Genomic DNA, 16,781 nt, shown 5'->3' with positions numbered 1-16,781 from the left:
ACACATGTTTTTGGAGGTGAGGCAATAAGTGTTTGTTAACCCTATTTTCCTGACATGACAAGTGTTTCTGCTGATCTTGACTACAAGTATATTATTTACTCTGACTTTTTGATTTATTTATGCTGTCATGAGCCATTAATGAGGAATCCGTATGAAATCTAATGGATGGGTTGATTGGATAGATTTCATTTTGGATTGTAACAAGAGGTATGAATGATAACTCAGGCCCTGACACGATCTTAACTCTAATCATACAAGTAATAAAATTGTGTAAATAATTACGCGTTTGCAAGTGTAAGAACATGCTAGTTTTTATTTATATCTTGAACCCTAGATATGGCAGAATTTAGGCTTTTTTAAGATTTATTTTCATTTTTTTTATTTATTACAGTAGCCCTGTTGCATTTAATAGCAGACCTCAAAACAGAGAATATTGGTTTCCTGTGGAAATAAATTCAGCCTGTATCTGAACTTTCATATATGTTTGTCATAAGAATTAATGAGACAGATTTAATATATAAATGGTTTAAACAGCGTAAAACCTGGAACTAGAGAGATAGTACACCATTCTTCTAGTTCAAAATATATACCTATACTTATAATTTATTTATTTGTATTACTATTAATATATGTTGTGATGGTGGTGAAGAATGATATCTCTTTTATATTTTTTTTAATTAATTTTTTTTCCCTTTAATGCATTATGTACACATTTTTATCCACAAGGACAATTCAGCATTCTGATCCCTGCAGCTTTACTCAGCACTAATATTCACAACTCTGGATCAGAAGCCACAAATATATTTTGCCAACTGAAATGAAAATACTCAATACTAAGACTCAGATTTAACAAAATCCTAAGATAAGTCAAGCTATAAGAGTAGAATATGTCTAGATCTGTATGTTTTTTTTGCCCTAGCAATACACGTGTCGGCATAAATATGCACACTGAATCCAATACAAAATTCCTTAAAAGTGTGCTTTGCAATAGTTACCAGTTGATTTGCCTACGTAGTTCAGTTACATTGATATGTGTGTCTTACTAATAACATTAGGTTAAAAAAATTATGGAAGCCATCTGTTTCCAGTTCTATCATCAGACATAATGGCCATCTCTTGAGATCATGAGTGTTTTCAGGGGACATACAGTACGCACACTATACATTATAGAGTTTGTATTCTTGTGAGTTTTCTCTTCTGTATACTTCATAGCTGTTATATTTTTCAAACAATGTTAAATAAAAATAACACCTACATGATCAGACACCCAGCCTTTAAAGTGAAAACTATTTTAGCCAGTGAAAGCCTCAAGGGCGGCTAGCGTGATTGGTAATAAAGCTAAAAATCATTTCAGTGTTTTCAGAGTGCAGCTATATTGTATAAATATATATCTTTGTTTTATGATGAGAAGTAAAATTCATTGGATTGCTTGTTTGTATGGTTGTAATTTGGTATACTCCACATACTGTAGCTATTCTAATATCATGATGGGTGTAAAGGTAGAGTCTTTAATATTTTTTTTTAATCAAAACAATGTAGACTATATTTTTCTTTTTTAATTAATGAATAATCTACCATTAAACTATTAAAATGTTGATTTTTCTGCATTTAGGACATATGTTTAATAATATTATCACACCAATATGCTACAGTACCAAGGTAGAGGCAGACTTTTGGTTTTCATTTTTTAAACTTGGCTTTTTTACTTCCTGAAGATTTCAGCAGATATTGGTATTGCTATATGTAAAAATGAGCTGGATAAACATTTAGACTTGAGATTAATAACTTAACCTGTTATAGATCTAACCTGCTGGTGCTACAGAAACATATACACTGTGTGTACAAACCCAAATGAGTTTTATCCTTTCTCACTTTACATAATTGAATACATTATTGGAAATGTTTGCTTTGTATCTTCCAAATGGTAAATCTATTGCAATGTCCCATGAATAGCTGCCCAAACACAACCTTGTTCCATTTGTAAGGTAATTTTTAACTTGACTAAATCTTTATATGTTAAAACCTCAGGTTGCCTTTTTTATTCATCCATTCTCTATTTTCAAAATTATAAGCAAGTGACTCTTACGACCTGTTCTTTCCCTCTACACAACATGGTGCATCCTCCCTGTTGTTTTGGAAAGGTTTTAGTGTCACCATGACAGTGATATATCATTACTGATACGTACAGTTCAAGTGCAAGTAGCTTTAGAGATCTCTATGCCCTTTGCTTTTTAACTGCATCAAAAAAGCATTCATCAATCAGAAGCTGTGTGAGGTTGCATCAGCTTGAGGAGGGAGTGGTAGCTATATAGGTTGATGGGGTACTATTTTAATTGGATTCCAGCTTCTCTCCAGCATTCCCAGGTCAAGCTATTGGTGTTGGTGCTCTCTGGCTGGAGATTTATTTTATCCATCACTGCCTAACCTCCTTTCTGATGGAGATCAACATTCCCTTCTCACATCTCTGTGCCGCTTTGCACTCCTGGCTACTCACATAACTCCCATCTTTGCATCTCTCACATCGCCCCTTAATCTGTGTGTTTATTTAGTGTGGTCCTGTAGCAGGTGGAAGTTCTAAGCCACAGCCCACATACTTTCTGATGGTCTACGCTTGAAAGCTTGCCTTGTTCTTTCCTGTTTTCCACCAGATAATTTTCAATATCACTTTATCACAATATCACAAGTGCACACACACACACACACACACACACACACACACACACACACACACACACACACACACACACACACACACACACACACACACACACACACACACACACACACACATACACACAAACACCACACACACAAATTCATGTGCACGTGTGTCCACCCACCCACGCTTAGTCTTACACTTATACAAACACATCATCCAAACTTGAGACCTTTCATGCCTTATATAGTTGCATCTAAGCTTAGACTTCCCAAATTGCTGCACAACCACACCATTAGTGTAGTTTTCATTTATCTATTTCCAAATAGGCTATGTGCCGCTTTGAAATCTCGCATTCGTCTGATGCTAACTGTGAGTAATGAGAATGATGCTAGTGATGCTGGCAAATTGATTTTAGAGGTGAGATTGTAATGAGCCCATCAAAGAGATGAAATGTAGAACAGTAGTGAGAACTGCAACTCGATTAAAGTGTTGTCTCATTGAATGCCATGTAATCTGTGTGAGGTAATTATTCTTGCATATGTCTCTGGTTTTATCAGAAAAACACAACAGACATTTAGATTAAGACATTTAAAATAATGTATCAGCAGTATACCCATTTATTTGTAAATCATTGCATAATTTAAGAGTGAATGGAAAATGTCTGTGTAGATATCGTATCTATTTTACAGGCAAAATGACAGATGAGAGCTGTTTAGTGTGCCTCAGCCCAGGCTTAATAACATTTTTTCTCATTTTCACCAGCAGGTCAGTTTCTTGAGTTAGTGTTGGTGCCAGTACCCTGTGTAGCTAAGCCAGAGGCAGATTATTTAAAAAGTAGCCTATTCATTTGGGGAAATGTTCAGCTCTATTGTCAAACAATGCAATATCTGTGTTTTCTTTTTCTTTTGTATTTCCCTTTCCTGTTCATTTTGACCTTTCCTATTTACTCTTGTGGAAATCTGTGCCAAATTTTCTAGTGTTTGATATCCGTGCCTTACATAAGACATACAGTATATGACAGGTTTTGATCATGCCTTTTCGGGTCTGAAGGGGAAATGTCAAAAAGACATGTTTTTATGCAGTCGGCTTGCTCTTCTACCTTGTTGTTCACACATGTGATCTTGTGGCATTATGCTGCAACAGGTTGGGTATGAAATCTCAGCTAAGTTTACATTCGACACAAGAATACAATGAGCAATGTAAATCCTTTTAACTTGAATGCACTCAGTTAGAAAGGGGCTAACTTTGAGTATTCCATGCTTTCAGATGGGTGACCACTGCCATAAATCCTTTTCTCTGATCTTTTCTCCAGATTGTTTTCATTAAAGAACAGTTCAGTGTCCTCTATGCCTTGGCAAGTGCATGCTGGCAGACCTGATGCTTGCTGAAGGCCAGCTAAACATGCTAAAACGGGTGGAGGGGAAGAACGGGGTTGCACTGGAACTGAGTAATTTACATGCATATTTCTTATAGACATTTACAATTAACTGTTTATTTATAATTTAGAATGCTGCAGAATACTTACAGAAGAATGAGAAAATACCTTTGATGAAGATGTATAAAGCACAGCAACGTTTCAATTAAACAAAGGAGGTCAAGAAATTCTTATTTTTCCTCTCCTCAACACAGTCTCTGAGATTTTGTTTAAATCAGGGATTTCTCCGATCATTTCAAAATCCTGTGTAATTGTGGGTGCTTAATTTTGCGTGATGCCACATGTTTCCAAAGCGGGTTGTGTAATCAAACCTCAACATCGATAGGAAGGATGGCATCTAATCACTTTCCCTGTTGATTTTCATCAATCCTCTGAGTTTCTCTGTCAACACTTTCAGACTTCCTTTTTGCAGTGACTGAAATCATGTATACTTTACACAGCCATGTGTGTTTGTGGTGAATATGAGTGTGCAGGTGTGTGTGGGTGTCTGGCCTACAGTGGTTCTGGAAAGTGCACATTGCTGAGGTGTGTCTAACTGTTAACCTTTTAGCATTACACTTCCACCTGGGGCCACAATCTACTGTGATAGCTACTCATGTGGATGTTGTAGGAGTGAAGTGAAACTCAGAATTTATCTCTAGGCCCTTTCTATTACAGTCTGTGTAAGCTCTCTGTGATATGTGGTTTAATTGGATTTAGTTTGGTGCTGACCCTTCACTCTGAAGACCACAGCTGAATGCAGGAATAAAATATACCAAATCCTCTTGTACTTATTCCAAAGGCATCTTTCCACTGCAGTTCAATTTGCTAAATAAAAGTTTATAATATCTAAAAAAAACAAAACCAGGCATATATGCAACCTTCTAGAATGTTAACTATTGAAGTTATTTCATTTGGTAACCTGATTATTGGATTTAATTTATACTCAGACTCAAAGCAGAACAGGTAATATGAGCTCTGTTAGAGAAAGATAAATCACTGGAATTTACCTTCATCTCTTAAATAATCCACAATCTTATATTTTTGAATCTTAATAAATCCTGCTCATGGCAATTTGGCAGTGTGAAGCAAAATATCTAGTTCCTTAGTTATCACTTATTTTAGTAGATCACAGTTCAGAACTGGTTGCTCACCTGACATGTGTATTTCTTCCCAATTGCCATGCACACATAAGTCATTAAATAGCTTAGCAGAATTAAGTAAATCCCTGGCTTTCAAGAGACCGAACCAAACCTAGCTGCATTAATCGATAAAATGTATTTCTTGGAATAAGAATAAATATTTAGTGCCGCCATAAGAGATTTATCCATTTATAGATTCAACCATTTGTTCTGCATTAACATAATTCTGAATTGCAGTTGTTGTGAATGTGCTGCTTAGTATCTTCACTATTACATTACATTGTTGTTCAATTGCACCTATGATTGAAAGGAGGTCAAAAAAGAAACAAAAGAATCATCATGTCTCATGAAAATATTGTGCTATGCTGTAGAAATCTGCTTTGACTTGACAATTATATAGACACTGCAGTCCCTCGTTCAGATTGGTGGAATGATTTCATGTGGGAGGAGTCCTTGTGCAATACAGTAGGGTTTAGTTAATTAGGCTATTTTAATAAGCAGATGGTTAGGAATTGCAGTCCATTATGAAGACCAAATGCCCCATTATCATAGGAATACATATAAAATAGCTTAACCAGTATAGTCTATTTGTTTTGGAAAGAAAGCATTCTTAAAATAAGGTATTATTTCTCGTTTTAGCTTGTACCTTTAAAGATCTCATTGTGCAGGACAAATATAGGACTGAAATGATATTTGATGTAATTAGGCCTACTCCAGCATGGATATATTGTCCTTCAATCAAACCAAATAGTGGAAATTAAGCTTCTATTCTATTATTCATCCAAAATATTTCCTTAACAGATTCTTTAGAGCTTTATTAAACACTGTGTATTTTGTTTTCTTTTCCATTCTCTTTTTGTTCCTCTCACATACTTATTTTTAGAATTTCCAGTGACCTATATATCAGATCTGTGCCTAGCTTTGCATTTCAGTGCTTGTCTGTAAGGAATACAACTGGATTCTCTATTATTAGTAACAGTTGAGATGTACATTTCCTAGCAGAGTATTCCTCAAATGTAAACATGACAGCTTATTTGATCCTGATAGTAACTACTACTTCGGGTTATTACATTATCATTAACGCATTGTACAGTCACACTTCTAGAATTACCTTTTTAAGGCCTCTTACATACATCAATATATCATTGACTGTGCTACTTGTGATTTCGGATCCACTGCGCTTCTCTTTGAATACTCCCCCGCCTTATTTTCTCTTTTACACCTCATTTAGTCCGCCACTCAAGACAGGACCTTGCAAGATTGATTAGAATCTATAACCCAAGGAGCATAAAACATTTTTTTGCTCTGATTAATAGGCAAGAGACTGTTGCAATATAAAAAAAAAACTTGGTTTGACTTAAATTAAATGACATATTCAATAGATTGGAGTCCTCCACAGAAGTGCCCTAGTAATATTTACTACACCTGCTACAACTGCTGAAATAACTTATCATATCACATCTTTTGGTCTCTGAAAATCTTCGGCGGGAAAACTTCTCTGCACACAACTGTTTCAATCAGTGCAAAATCGTGCCAGATGTCCCATATTTCCGTATGTTTATACGCATGACCCTCTGTTCAATAAAAAGAGCAACAAATTAAAGTTAATTGACAGCAGTGTCTTGTTATTTATATGTCTTTGGTTGTAAAGGGTGTTTAAGGAGTTGTGCACTCTTGTGGTTGAACTGCCAAAACTAGTTTTTTGTAAAGGCATCCAAAAAGTGCACATTAATATGAGTCTGTGGGAAATGAACAGTGTCACTGTCTGTGACTGGCAGAAAGGTGTTATACTTTGGACAACACTTACTGAGGACACTATCCTGTAATCAACCATGAGCTCAATTTTGTGATTGCTATGTGCTCTAAACTCAGGCTGTCATTTTGGCAAATTGGTTTGTTGCACACTTCTAAAAACTCTTATTTGATTTAACACCGTCATATTTGACTTAACACATGTAAGCCTCTATTTGCAAAGTTTTGTGTTTGTGTTTTATTTAGTTTCAATTTATCCACATGTTTATGATTTGCTAGGCCATTGTGGCGACTCTTCTGTTTATTTAATACAATTGTATGGTGAACAAAAATAAACAGACCGACCAAACAGACAATTCTTCTTTTCGTTCTGAAAACTGTGTCCCGACACAAAAGGGGGACGTTTATCCTGCGCTGGAAAGTAAATTCTTTTGAAGTGGAACTAATCATCTGAGGGATGGTTCCCGTTGTCCTAACAACGCAGTTGAAATGGAAGGGGGCTCTCTTTTTGTTCAATCTATGTTTTCTTTCTTTCATTCAAAACCGAAGATGATAGTAGTTTCACGCCCTGTCCACCCACATTGTTGGCCGAAACCTTTGCGTTCTTTGTCGGTGAGTCTTTACGCGGAGACGCCGTGCACACGGCGGGTGACTCTTGGACGCGTGACGTCAGCCTGGCGCTTCTGCCTCCATAGTTTTCGCCTCTTTATATCATACAGAAGCGAATCTCACACCACATCCTCCACACCAAACTAATGAAGGCGGCAACATCGGTTAAATGTGACGGTTTTTAGACCAGTTGACAGAGGGTGAATCATTTTTTAAAAACACCTCTTTGTCTCTTGTGCACCAGTCGGCAAAGTATTAATATTCAGACCTGTTTGTTTAATCAGACATGCAACTTCAGGAAATGTATTTAGCCCCTAAACTGTGCCACACTGTCCTTGGGTGCTTTGAGCACGTTTAAACTTTACAAGCAACAAAGCATTCACTCAGGTATTTTTATTTAATGTTCAAACACTGAATTAGAGCACTGGTCATGGGGTCATTACAGCATTTTACTTAACATGGAGCAATAAAGTGTTCCCGGTTTGTCCAATTAAAAGATCAACAATGTCATAAAGTAAGCTTGTGTGGACGACTTTGGCAGATATCCCTAATAGGCTATATACCTTATTTCTAAGGTACAAACCCCTTTTTAAACTGTTTTAGGGTAGCCGCCCGTAGAATGAGTATCTCTGGCCTCTGGGACCTTTCAGTCAAGAATCCTATCTCTTAATTGCCATTACTAAATCTTTTCCCTTCCCAACTACCTTTTTCCTCACGACGTTATAAACACTTGAACCTTCACGGAACGCAGAAGAAGCGAAGCATTTTATTGTCACCGTGGGGTTGCCTATAGAGTTCACAAAGCAGTCACATGCGGGGAAAGTAAACCATTGTGGCTCCAGTCGAAAAGAGCAAGAAGTTTTATTGTGGCACAAATGGCCTAACAGCGTTACTGGGAGTTTTTCACCATTTTGCAGCCTAGGTAAGTTAAAATGTAGAATAATTCTTAGAGCTTTAAATGATTGCATAACTTTGTTTTATTCTTATTTGTTGTTATTTTTCAGCATTAAAACTTCCTATCTGTTTGTCGCTCTGATGCCCTGCCTGTGAAACATCTTTGTTGTGCCTGTGGGTTGTGCCCATGCCAGGGATGGTCTTCAGGTTGATGCTGCTTTAGTAAAAGTGTAGGCAGGTGATGTCACACTCAGGGGGATCCCATCCGTGGCAGTGTGTGTACAGCAACTGGGACAAAAATTAGAGTGAAAAGAGACTACAGACTTGGAGTAAACAAATGGGGGCGTTTACTAAGAATTGCATACTGTGCATACTGTAGCACATAATTTGGGATATAAACCAAAGTAAAAATAAAAGATTGAAGATCAGTTATAATTGTGTGTTCATTCATTTGATTAATCAGGAACTTGATATTAGTTCAAAAGCTGAATTCTGAAACAGCAAAAAAATCCAACTGTTATTCATTTATAAAGCAGCATTGATGTGGACAGTCCCGAAATCCCTTGGCGAGAGTATTTTTGTCCGTCTATTCTGTGCCAGCTGGCTCTCCCTTTTTTGGAACAATAGGCAGCAGCTACACAATCGTGATAATAATCTTAATCATCCCAGACATGAACAGTCACATTTGATTGGACATTCTTGTGTTCACAACATTGTTTCCTTTTCAGTTAACTAACCTTATAACATTCAAAAGCAATTCATTTTTTTAAAGATGTGGTTTGGCCCTTACTGTTGATGATTTTGCATTCACACTCACATATAGAGGTCACAGTTTGATTCTTGGTTATATGTATGTGTGTGGACACCCAAATGAGACCCAAGTGTTCTCAAATCATTATGACAGTGTGAATAGTAAATAAAGTAGCATGTCTCTTATTTTAAATGAGTAATGCTGTGTATACTAATACTTGCCTTAGATGAATTAGCATATATATATATATATATATATATATATATATATATATATATATATATATATATATGTGTGTGTGTGTGTGTGTGTGTGTGTGTGTGTGTGTGTGTGTGTGTGTGTGTGTGTGTGTGTGTGTAAACGTTGTTAAATCTTTAACTACACAGTTTGTTGTAAATAGTATGTAAATAGTAATAATAATTATAATACTAATACTAATAATATTAAGCAATAAACTGACCCACAGTGTGAATGTGTGTGTGAATGGTGCCTTTGATAGACAGATGTCTCTTCAAGTGTGTATTCCTGCTTCATTCCCAGTGTTCCTAGGGTAGGTTGAATAAATTCATCCATCTTTGTATGACATAGAATTTACCATGACTATTGCATGTACACTCATTGAACACTTTATAAGGAACACTATACAGCATCATTTATTTGTGACATGGACTTCACTAGATGTTTGCAATATTTCTTTGAGGTTGATATGATTGTATTATGTAATATATTTCCTGCAGATTTTTCAGGTGCACTACCTGTTGTACTACTAATATTGATAAGGTGACCACTTTAGAAAGACCACTGTATAACACAGAACTCATTATGATGTTCATGAAACTAGTTTGAGATGACTTTTGCTTTGTGACACGGTGCATGCTCATGCTGAAAGTTGCCTTTAGAAGATGGGTAAATTGATTGGACCACTTAGGGCTACACATGATCAGCGACAATAATTAAAAAGGATGTGACATTCAAATGATAATTAATTGGTATTAACTGGCCCAAAAAGTGCCAAGAAAACCTTTCCAACACCGTTACACTACCTGCACCCACCTGGGCCTGGGCAAAACAGGTTGGATGTTAGAAGATATATTATTTCTTCATCTTTATCTGTCTGATGGATGCCTGCAATCTTTTGTGATAGATTGGTATTTAGAGTTTTCGAGGATTCACTCTATCCTGAGTACAGCCCTGGTCTGAGCTAAAGAGAAGCAGTCCCATAGTTATTCCTAGGTCTTATTAGACCATAACACCGTTTACAACATTTTTGGTTGTTACACAGGCTTTTTTTTCAGGGACGTTTTTCTGATTTAACTCAATTATATGACAAATACAAGAGATTGTTGTCACATTCAGGGAATGACTAGTTCTTGTCAGGTATTCCTGCAGCTCATTTAAAGTTGCTTTAGGTGTCTTGGCAGATTTTTCTTTTTCTTTTTGTCAGTTTTGGAGGGACATTCTGTTCTTGATAGTGCCATTCTGGTGCCCTACTTTCTCTATTTGTTATTGATGGCCTTCATGGTGTTCCATGTTTCATATGGTCATTTGAGATCCTATATATGCTCTCTATGCTCATTGTAGACCATGACATAAGCAATGAGAAACCAAGAAGGTCATATAGAAACAGCGTCATTTAAGTTGAGTTATCCAGTTTGCATGTGAACTTTGTTAGCTGTCTCCCAATACACTGTCAGCAAATTGTGAGAAACTATTTTTTGCTCATTACAGCTCTCAGTTCGTATCTTTTGACATCTCTCTCCGCACTCTGATCTCAAACCTGCCATTTTGTGAGCTGTTAACTAGTGCTGCTAGCATAGTTGAGTGATTCCTTCCTCCACTACACTTCATTAACATGGAGCAGTAGTTGGTTGACCTCTATTTACTCTTCATTCTCTGCAGTGTGGCAGTGTCCTGCAGTCTCCTGAGTAGCAGAGTTGTGGCTATGCATGGCTAATGTGTGTGTCTCCCTAATTATAATACCGTAGCTCACTGTTGAGCCTGCTAAGTTAACCATACCACTACTGTACAATTTTATACAATGGGCTGTAATGTGGTCTCCTGCCACTTGCTCACATTTTTTTAGACATATACCACTGTCTCATAGTTCTCTCATAGCTAGCCTACTACATTTTTCACTGTGCTGAGAATACAATACTTAGGATGGAGTCAGATTTCTTACAATGATCTCCAATTTCTCCACTTGGTCATTTTTCCATTAATCTTCTAGGCTACATTTCCCCACTGCTGAATATCATTGAATTTTCTACCATTTACATCTCTTGTACAGAGTGTGGGGTGAAGTCAATAGCAAATCCTAATTTTAGAGTGAAGACTGACCCATGTGATGTTTGTAAATACATAACATCATACATGTTCACCTTCCTCACACACCTTATGGTGCTCAATGCCACAGCAAAGGCCCTAACATAGAAAAAAAACACACAATTAATTGGTGTAAAGTTAAAGTAATTGGGAATGCTATTCAACCTGTTATCTCATGAGAAGCAGACATTTTCATGATTTCCAGATGATCCAGACAGGCCTTTATGTGCAATACTAACCCCTGTTGAAGAAATTACAATCACTGACTATAGCAGCAGCAGTTGTTCCCATGGGCCTGTTAAAAATAAAATCCTTACATGAGTGGGTTATCAACTGACCGAACCTTAAACTCTACAAACATAAAGATACCCATCCCTGTTTCAATAAGGGGGGCAAGAGCTGTGGAATGTACCAACAACTGAAACTGCGTTCTTTCTGGCCCTTAAATTCTTCTTCCTGGTTTTGAAACATTGTCATGTTTGTATTGATATGCCATAGTTGGATAATGAATCTCTTTCCTTGCATGAAAACACCCCAGCCCATTGTTACCCTCACTGAGAGCAACTCACTTGTTGGTAATATATACCTGGCAAAGTAATGTGTGCACCCAGATCTGGGAGAGGTTTAACAAGGAGAATATTCATTGTTTTTTTTTGTTGCCTGTGGTTTTCCCTGTGAAGCCAAACATTCTACTTGGATAGGGTACCTATGACAGTGTTGGCAATTGTCCTACAACATCTTGGCAAATTCCACCCTGAGTAGATCTGTTGTCCCAACTGACAGAGAGATTTGATACCCTCATCCAGATTACCTGCACCTCTGGATTTTATACCTCAAAGTGAAGCGCAGATTAAACGAGACGGCAGTTCAGGAATCAATGCAAATTACATATTTAACTGTTGTTCGATGAACACCAGATAACTGCTACAGTCATTCAGAATTTGTGACAATAGATTGAACTTGTGAAGTATCTCTAGGGAAAGATGGTTAAATGATAAAAACACAAACTTTATTTTGGTGAAAATGTTCACTTCAGGATTTTATTGGTAGTTTTTAGTTTATGTGATTTAATGAAGTTATCCAGATAACCAGGTGTTACAAAATGTCTTATTACTGTATTGCATTTCACACAAAATGCATGCCCAAGCAATTTGACATAAACTTTTATATAGAGAAACATCCTTCAGGTGTTTTTAAAGGTTCTCCAGATAATTTAGTGTTTCTAGCCTCCAAACTGAGGAACACTATTATAGGGGTCTACACAAAACCTTTAATGGTCTTGTGTAGAACTATTCAGACTAAGTGTGTATCATTCATTCATTCATTCATTCATTCATTCATTCATTCATTCATTCATTCATTCATTTTCTACCGCTTATCCGATCTTCTTGGGTCACGGGGAGCCTGCACCATCTCAGGAGCCATCGGGCATCGAGGCAAGACACATCCTGGACAGAGTGCCAATCCATTGCAGGGCAGACACACACTCTCATTCACTCACACACTCACACACTACGGACAATTTTCCAGAGATGCCAATCAACCTACCATGCATGTCTTTGGACTGGGGGAGGAAACCGGAGTACGTAGAGGAAACCCCGGAGGCACGGGGAGAACATGCAAACTCCACACACACAAGGTGGAGGCAGGAATCGAACCCCCAACCCTGGAGGTGTGAGGCAAACGTGCTGACCACTAAGCCACCGTGCTCCCCCAAGTGTGTATCATTTTTGTAATATTTTCTTTTGATGAAGGCCAAGTGATGGTTTAAATATAGGATTTTAAATGTACATACTAATTAAATGATTTAATTAATTCAAGAAAAGTTAAATCATTTCAGCACCTATGCTTATTATTCATGCAATTTATTTTCCATAAGATCAAGTCAGCAGGGTATGGAAGCAATATACATGAATATGCTTTCTGATCCCAATCCACGCTGCCACGCTAGTGGTTATACCCAAGGCTTATTACTAGCACTGCTTGCTCAATACATTCTGACATTTATTTGGGTGTTACACTAATAAAAGCTAATTACTTCGCTGTGACATACATATAACTGTTGACTGGAACTATTGCTTAAACATATTTATAATAAAGAAGTCTGTCTATCATTCTGTCTGTCTGTCTGTCTGTCTGTCTGTCTGTCTGTCTGTCTGTCTGTCTGTCTGTCTGCCTCTCTCTCTCTTTCTCTCTCTCTCTCTCTCTCTCTCTCTCTCTCTCTCTCTCTCTCTCTCCCTCTTTCTTTCTCTCTGCATGTTTGTGTGTGTTGGGAATGGGACGAAGGGGGTGGGTTTTGGGATTCTAATAACTTATAAGAAAAAAGAGGTTTTCTTTGCATTTTAATACCTAAGAAGTACATGGGACTTTCTCCAATTAGTTGTTGTAGCTTATAATCTAGAAAAACCGACAACTGATAAATCCCCATTTCGGCCAATGGCCAGAATCACGATATAGAAAGATCATTATCTTTAGTTCTTCCCTAGTGAACATTCTCAGTAAATTGCAAGACTAGGCCTCAAACATGGCAGGCTTTAAAATTTATATTTGAAATGTTTTGTTTGATCTTGTAGCTTACTGAAAACACTTTTTGCGTCTAAAAGTCTCCTAGCAACAGCAAACAAAGGCAGGGAATATTTCAAGTTTCCCGCGGTGCAGCCAGTCCACTGGAGTCTTTGATCTTGACTGGGAAAATAGCTGAGTGGGCACTACTGACATTTTTCTTTCATTCAGTGTCCTTTTAGCCCCCTTTGCTTTGCCCAAAGCCCCCCAAAACACCCCATCTTCATCTGCCTCCTAAATCCACCCCTGTTAATCACACAAACCAAAAAACTTCATTCAGTCTTTACAGTGCCTTTACTAAGATGTTATGTTTTAGAACTGGGGCTTTTATTGCATATTTGTTTAAAAAATATATTTTCATTTTATAACTTTACAAATCCTAGCATGTGTTATTTATAATGAAATAAACATGCTAGGATTTGTAAAGTTTTTTTAAATATATATATATATATATATATATATAAACAGCATGTTCCAATAATAAATTCTAATGTATTTATTGATTGTGTCTTGTATGTTTTTTAGGTAACATAAATGATTAACTTTGTTCAACCAGTTGTTTACGTTTAATACATTTAGTTTGTGCTCTTATTGTATGAGCAGATATTAATTATATTAACATAATTTGCAATGATACTGAAATGTCTTGCTATATCCAGTACCAATAGAAAATGCATACTGATCGATTACAGTTTACCAAGCATTATTTGTTTTCCATATTCTTAAAGCACAAGGTCAGAATTTGACACAAATGATTGATTTGGCTTCTCTAAATATAGCTAGACTATATGTGACATTTCTAAAAACAATTATGCTACAGAAGGCATGGGGGTGGGGTGGCATTCATCAATTCTCTCTTTTGGGTTCAAAGTGGGATTTATTGTGCTCATCGTTGTGTCTGTGCCACACATTTTATTTATAAAACTGTGAAATCTGTTCAGGGACCCCAACATTTTTGAACCACCAAGGGTGTCATTTGCCAGAGGAAGCGAAGTGAGACAAACTGCCCACCCCCAGTCCGTCTGGAAACATCTTGTTTTCCAAGCTGCAAGGTAAGCACTATGCTATTGTCAATCAGTTGTCATAATTAAGAGGGGATGGCCTTTCTGTACTGTGTACCTACCACAAAGAAACTGCAACATTCTGCGGCCTTGTATGCCTGAAGTCCCTATTTCTATAGTTAACTAAGACTTGTTAAGATCGATGAAGATATCTTCTGTCAGAAACTCAGGAGAAATTGATCAGGCTGAGGTAGGTTCTCTATTACCTCTAATCCTTCTATGGAAAAGCGCTGAACCAAATTTCTTTATATATCTGAAGTATTTCGAAGAATATAAAAGGTAATTTTTAAGCATCACACTGTCTTAAAACATTTCTTAACAATATTCTATGTACACATTGATGCCTTTTAAAAGAAATGCAAGTTATATCACAATTTGTGGAACTTTGTGAGTTTTCAAATTTATGGTCTACAAGCAAAATCAAAGTAAATAAGGTAAGTATAACTTTAAGACCTAAACCTTATGTAAGCAAATTATTGTTAATGATGATTACAAAAGGTAAACAGGGCACTATATTGTGTGTAAAACAGAAGGTTTCCTCCACATCAGTGTATATATGTTCTTTCAAAAAAACCAAGCCTGTTAAAACTATTTGAGGCACCATTGAACATACAGGTGCTATATATTTGTTGTGGAGTTCCTCCATTAGTAAGCACCAAATAACCGCACCTGCCAAAGCTTTGAAGAGCTTGTGAGGTCAGATTGTCAATTATGGTCTATGCCCACTTTGCACTTCCTCTCTGCATTCACACAAATCCATTCGCCACACAATGCATTTTAAATCAAAGCCACATCACCCTAACATGCCTTAGGAAACATTAAGCCATAGTATGTTACTTTCATGTGTGATAGCATGACTCCTTTGGGCTTTGAAGTGCTCCCTTTTTAATGCTTTATTAATAATAACACTCTGTGGCTTCCTCTGACTGCATGGATGCTGCTTTGCGTATCTCTCTCTCTCTCTCTCTCTCTCTCTCTCTCTCTCTCTCTCTCTCTCTCTCTCTCACACACTCTCTCACTCACTTTTCCTCTTTCTCTCTCCCTCTTCCTCAGTCTCTTAAGCAGGTCATCAGGGGTTTGTTTTTGGGCTTTAGATTAGACAGCATACAGGCACTTCAGTGATGCCAGAATTCAACCTTGCACTCAGAAAGTGGCTGAAGAACAACCCTGCTATTTGACACATTCTCTTTCTAACCTACTGCCCCTCAATGTTCTAGCACCAGCAGCAGGGGGAGCATCAGGATTACACACCCTGCTTAATTTGTGTTTGTGTGTGTGCCTCTGTGTGTGCCTCTGTGTGTGTGTGTGTGTGTGTGTGTGTGTGTGTGTGTGTGTGTGCGTGTGTGCGTGCTTGCGTGCGTGCATGTGTGTGTGTGTGCGTGCGTGCATGTGTGTGTGTGTTTGCATATGGTGGGTTTGTGTGTAGAAAAGAATAAAGATCCACACAGAAGAAGCTGAGATTGTAACTATTTTTGTGTGACTGTAGTGTTCACCACAATTGTATTTCTTATTTAACATCAACAACAATGTTCACTTACTATCTTTTTTGCCATAATTCTTGTGATTTTCTTGTTTTTGAAAACACTAAAAGATTCTTTATCTACTCTGTGAATTG

At 37.2% G+C, this 16,781-nt stretch overlaps 1 long non-coding RNA gene across 1 annotated transcript in view; it reads left to right on the top strand.

Annotated features, from left to right (window-relative positions):
* Nucleotides 1-16,460, top strand: part of LOC113635638 — a 62,572-nt gene extending 46,112 nt beyond the window's left edge. The window contains exon 3 of the long non-coding RNA XR_007138377.1: nt 15,047-16,460. This is a non-coding gene — a long non-coding RNA (uncharacterized LOC113635638). The remainder of the gene's footprint in view (nt 1-15,046) is intronic.
* The last annotated feature ends 321 nt before the right edge of the window (nt 16,461-16,781 follow it).

The sequence above is a fragment of the Tachysurus fulvidraco genome, chromosome 17 (assembly GCF_022655615.1).
Source record: "Tachysurus fulvidraco isolate hzauxx_2018 chromosome 17, HZAU_PFXX_2.0, whole genome shotgun sequence".
Lineage (NCBI taxonomy): Eukaryota > Metazoa > Chordata > Actinopteri > Siluriformes > Bagridae > Tachysurus > Tachysurus fulvidraco.
Note: the sequence above shows the minus strand (reverse complement) of the source record. Positions and strands in the feature narration are given on the sequence as shown.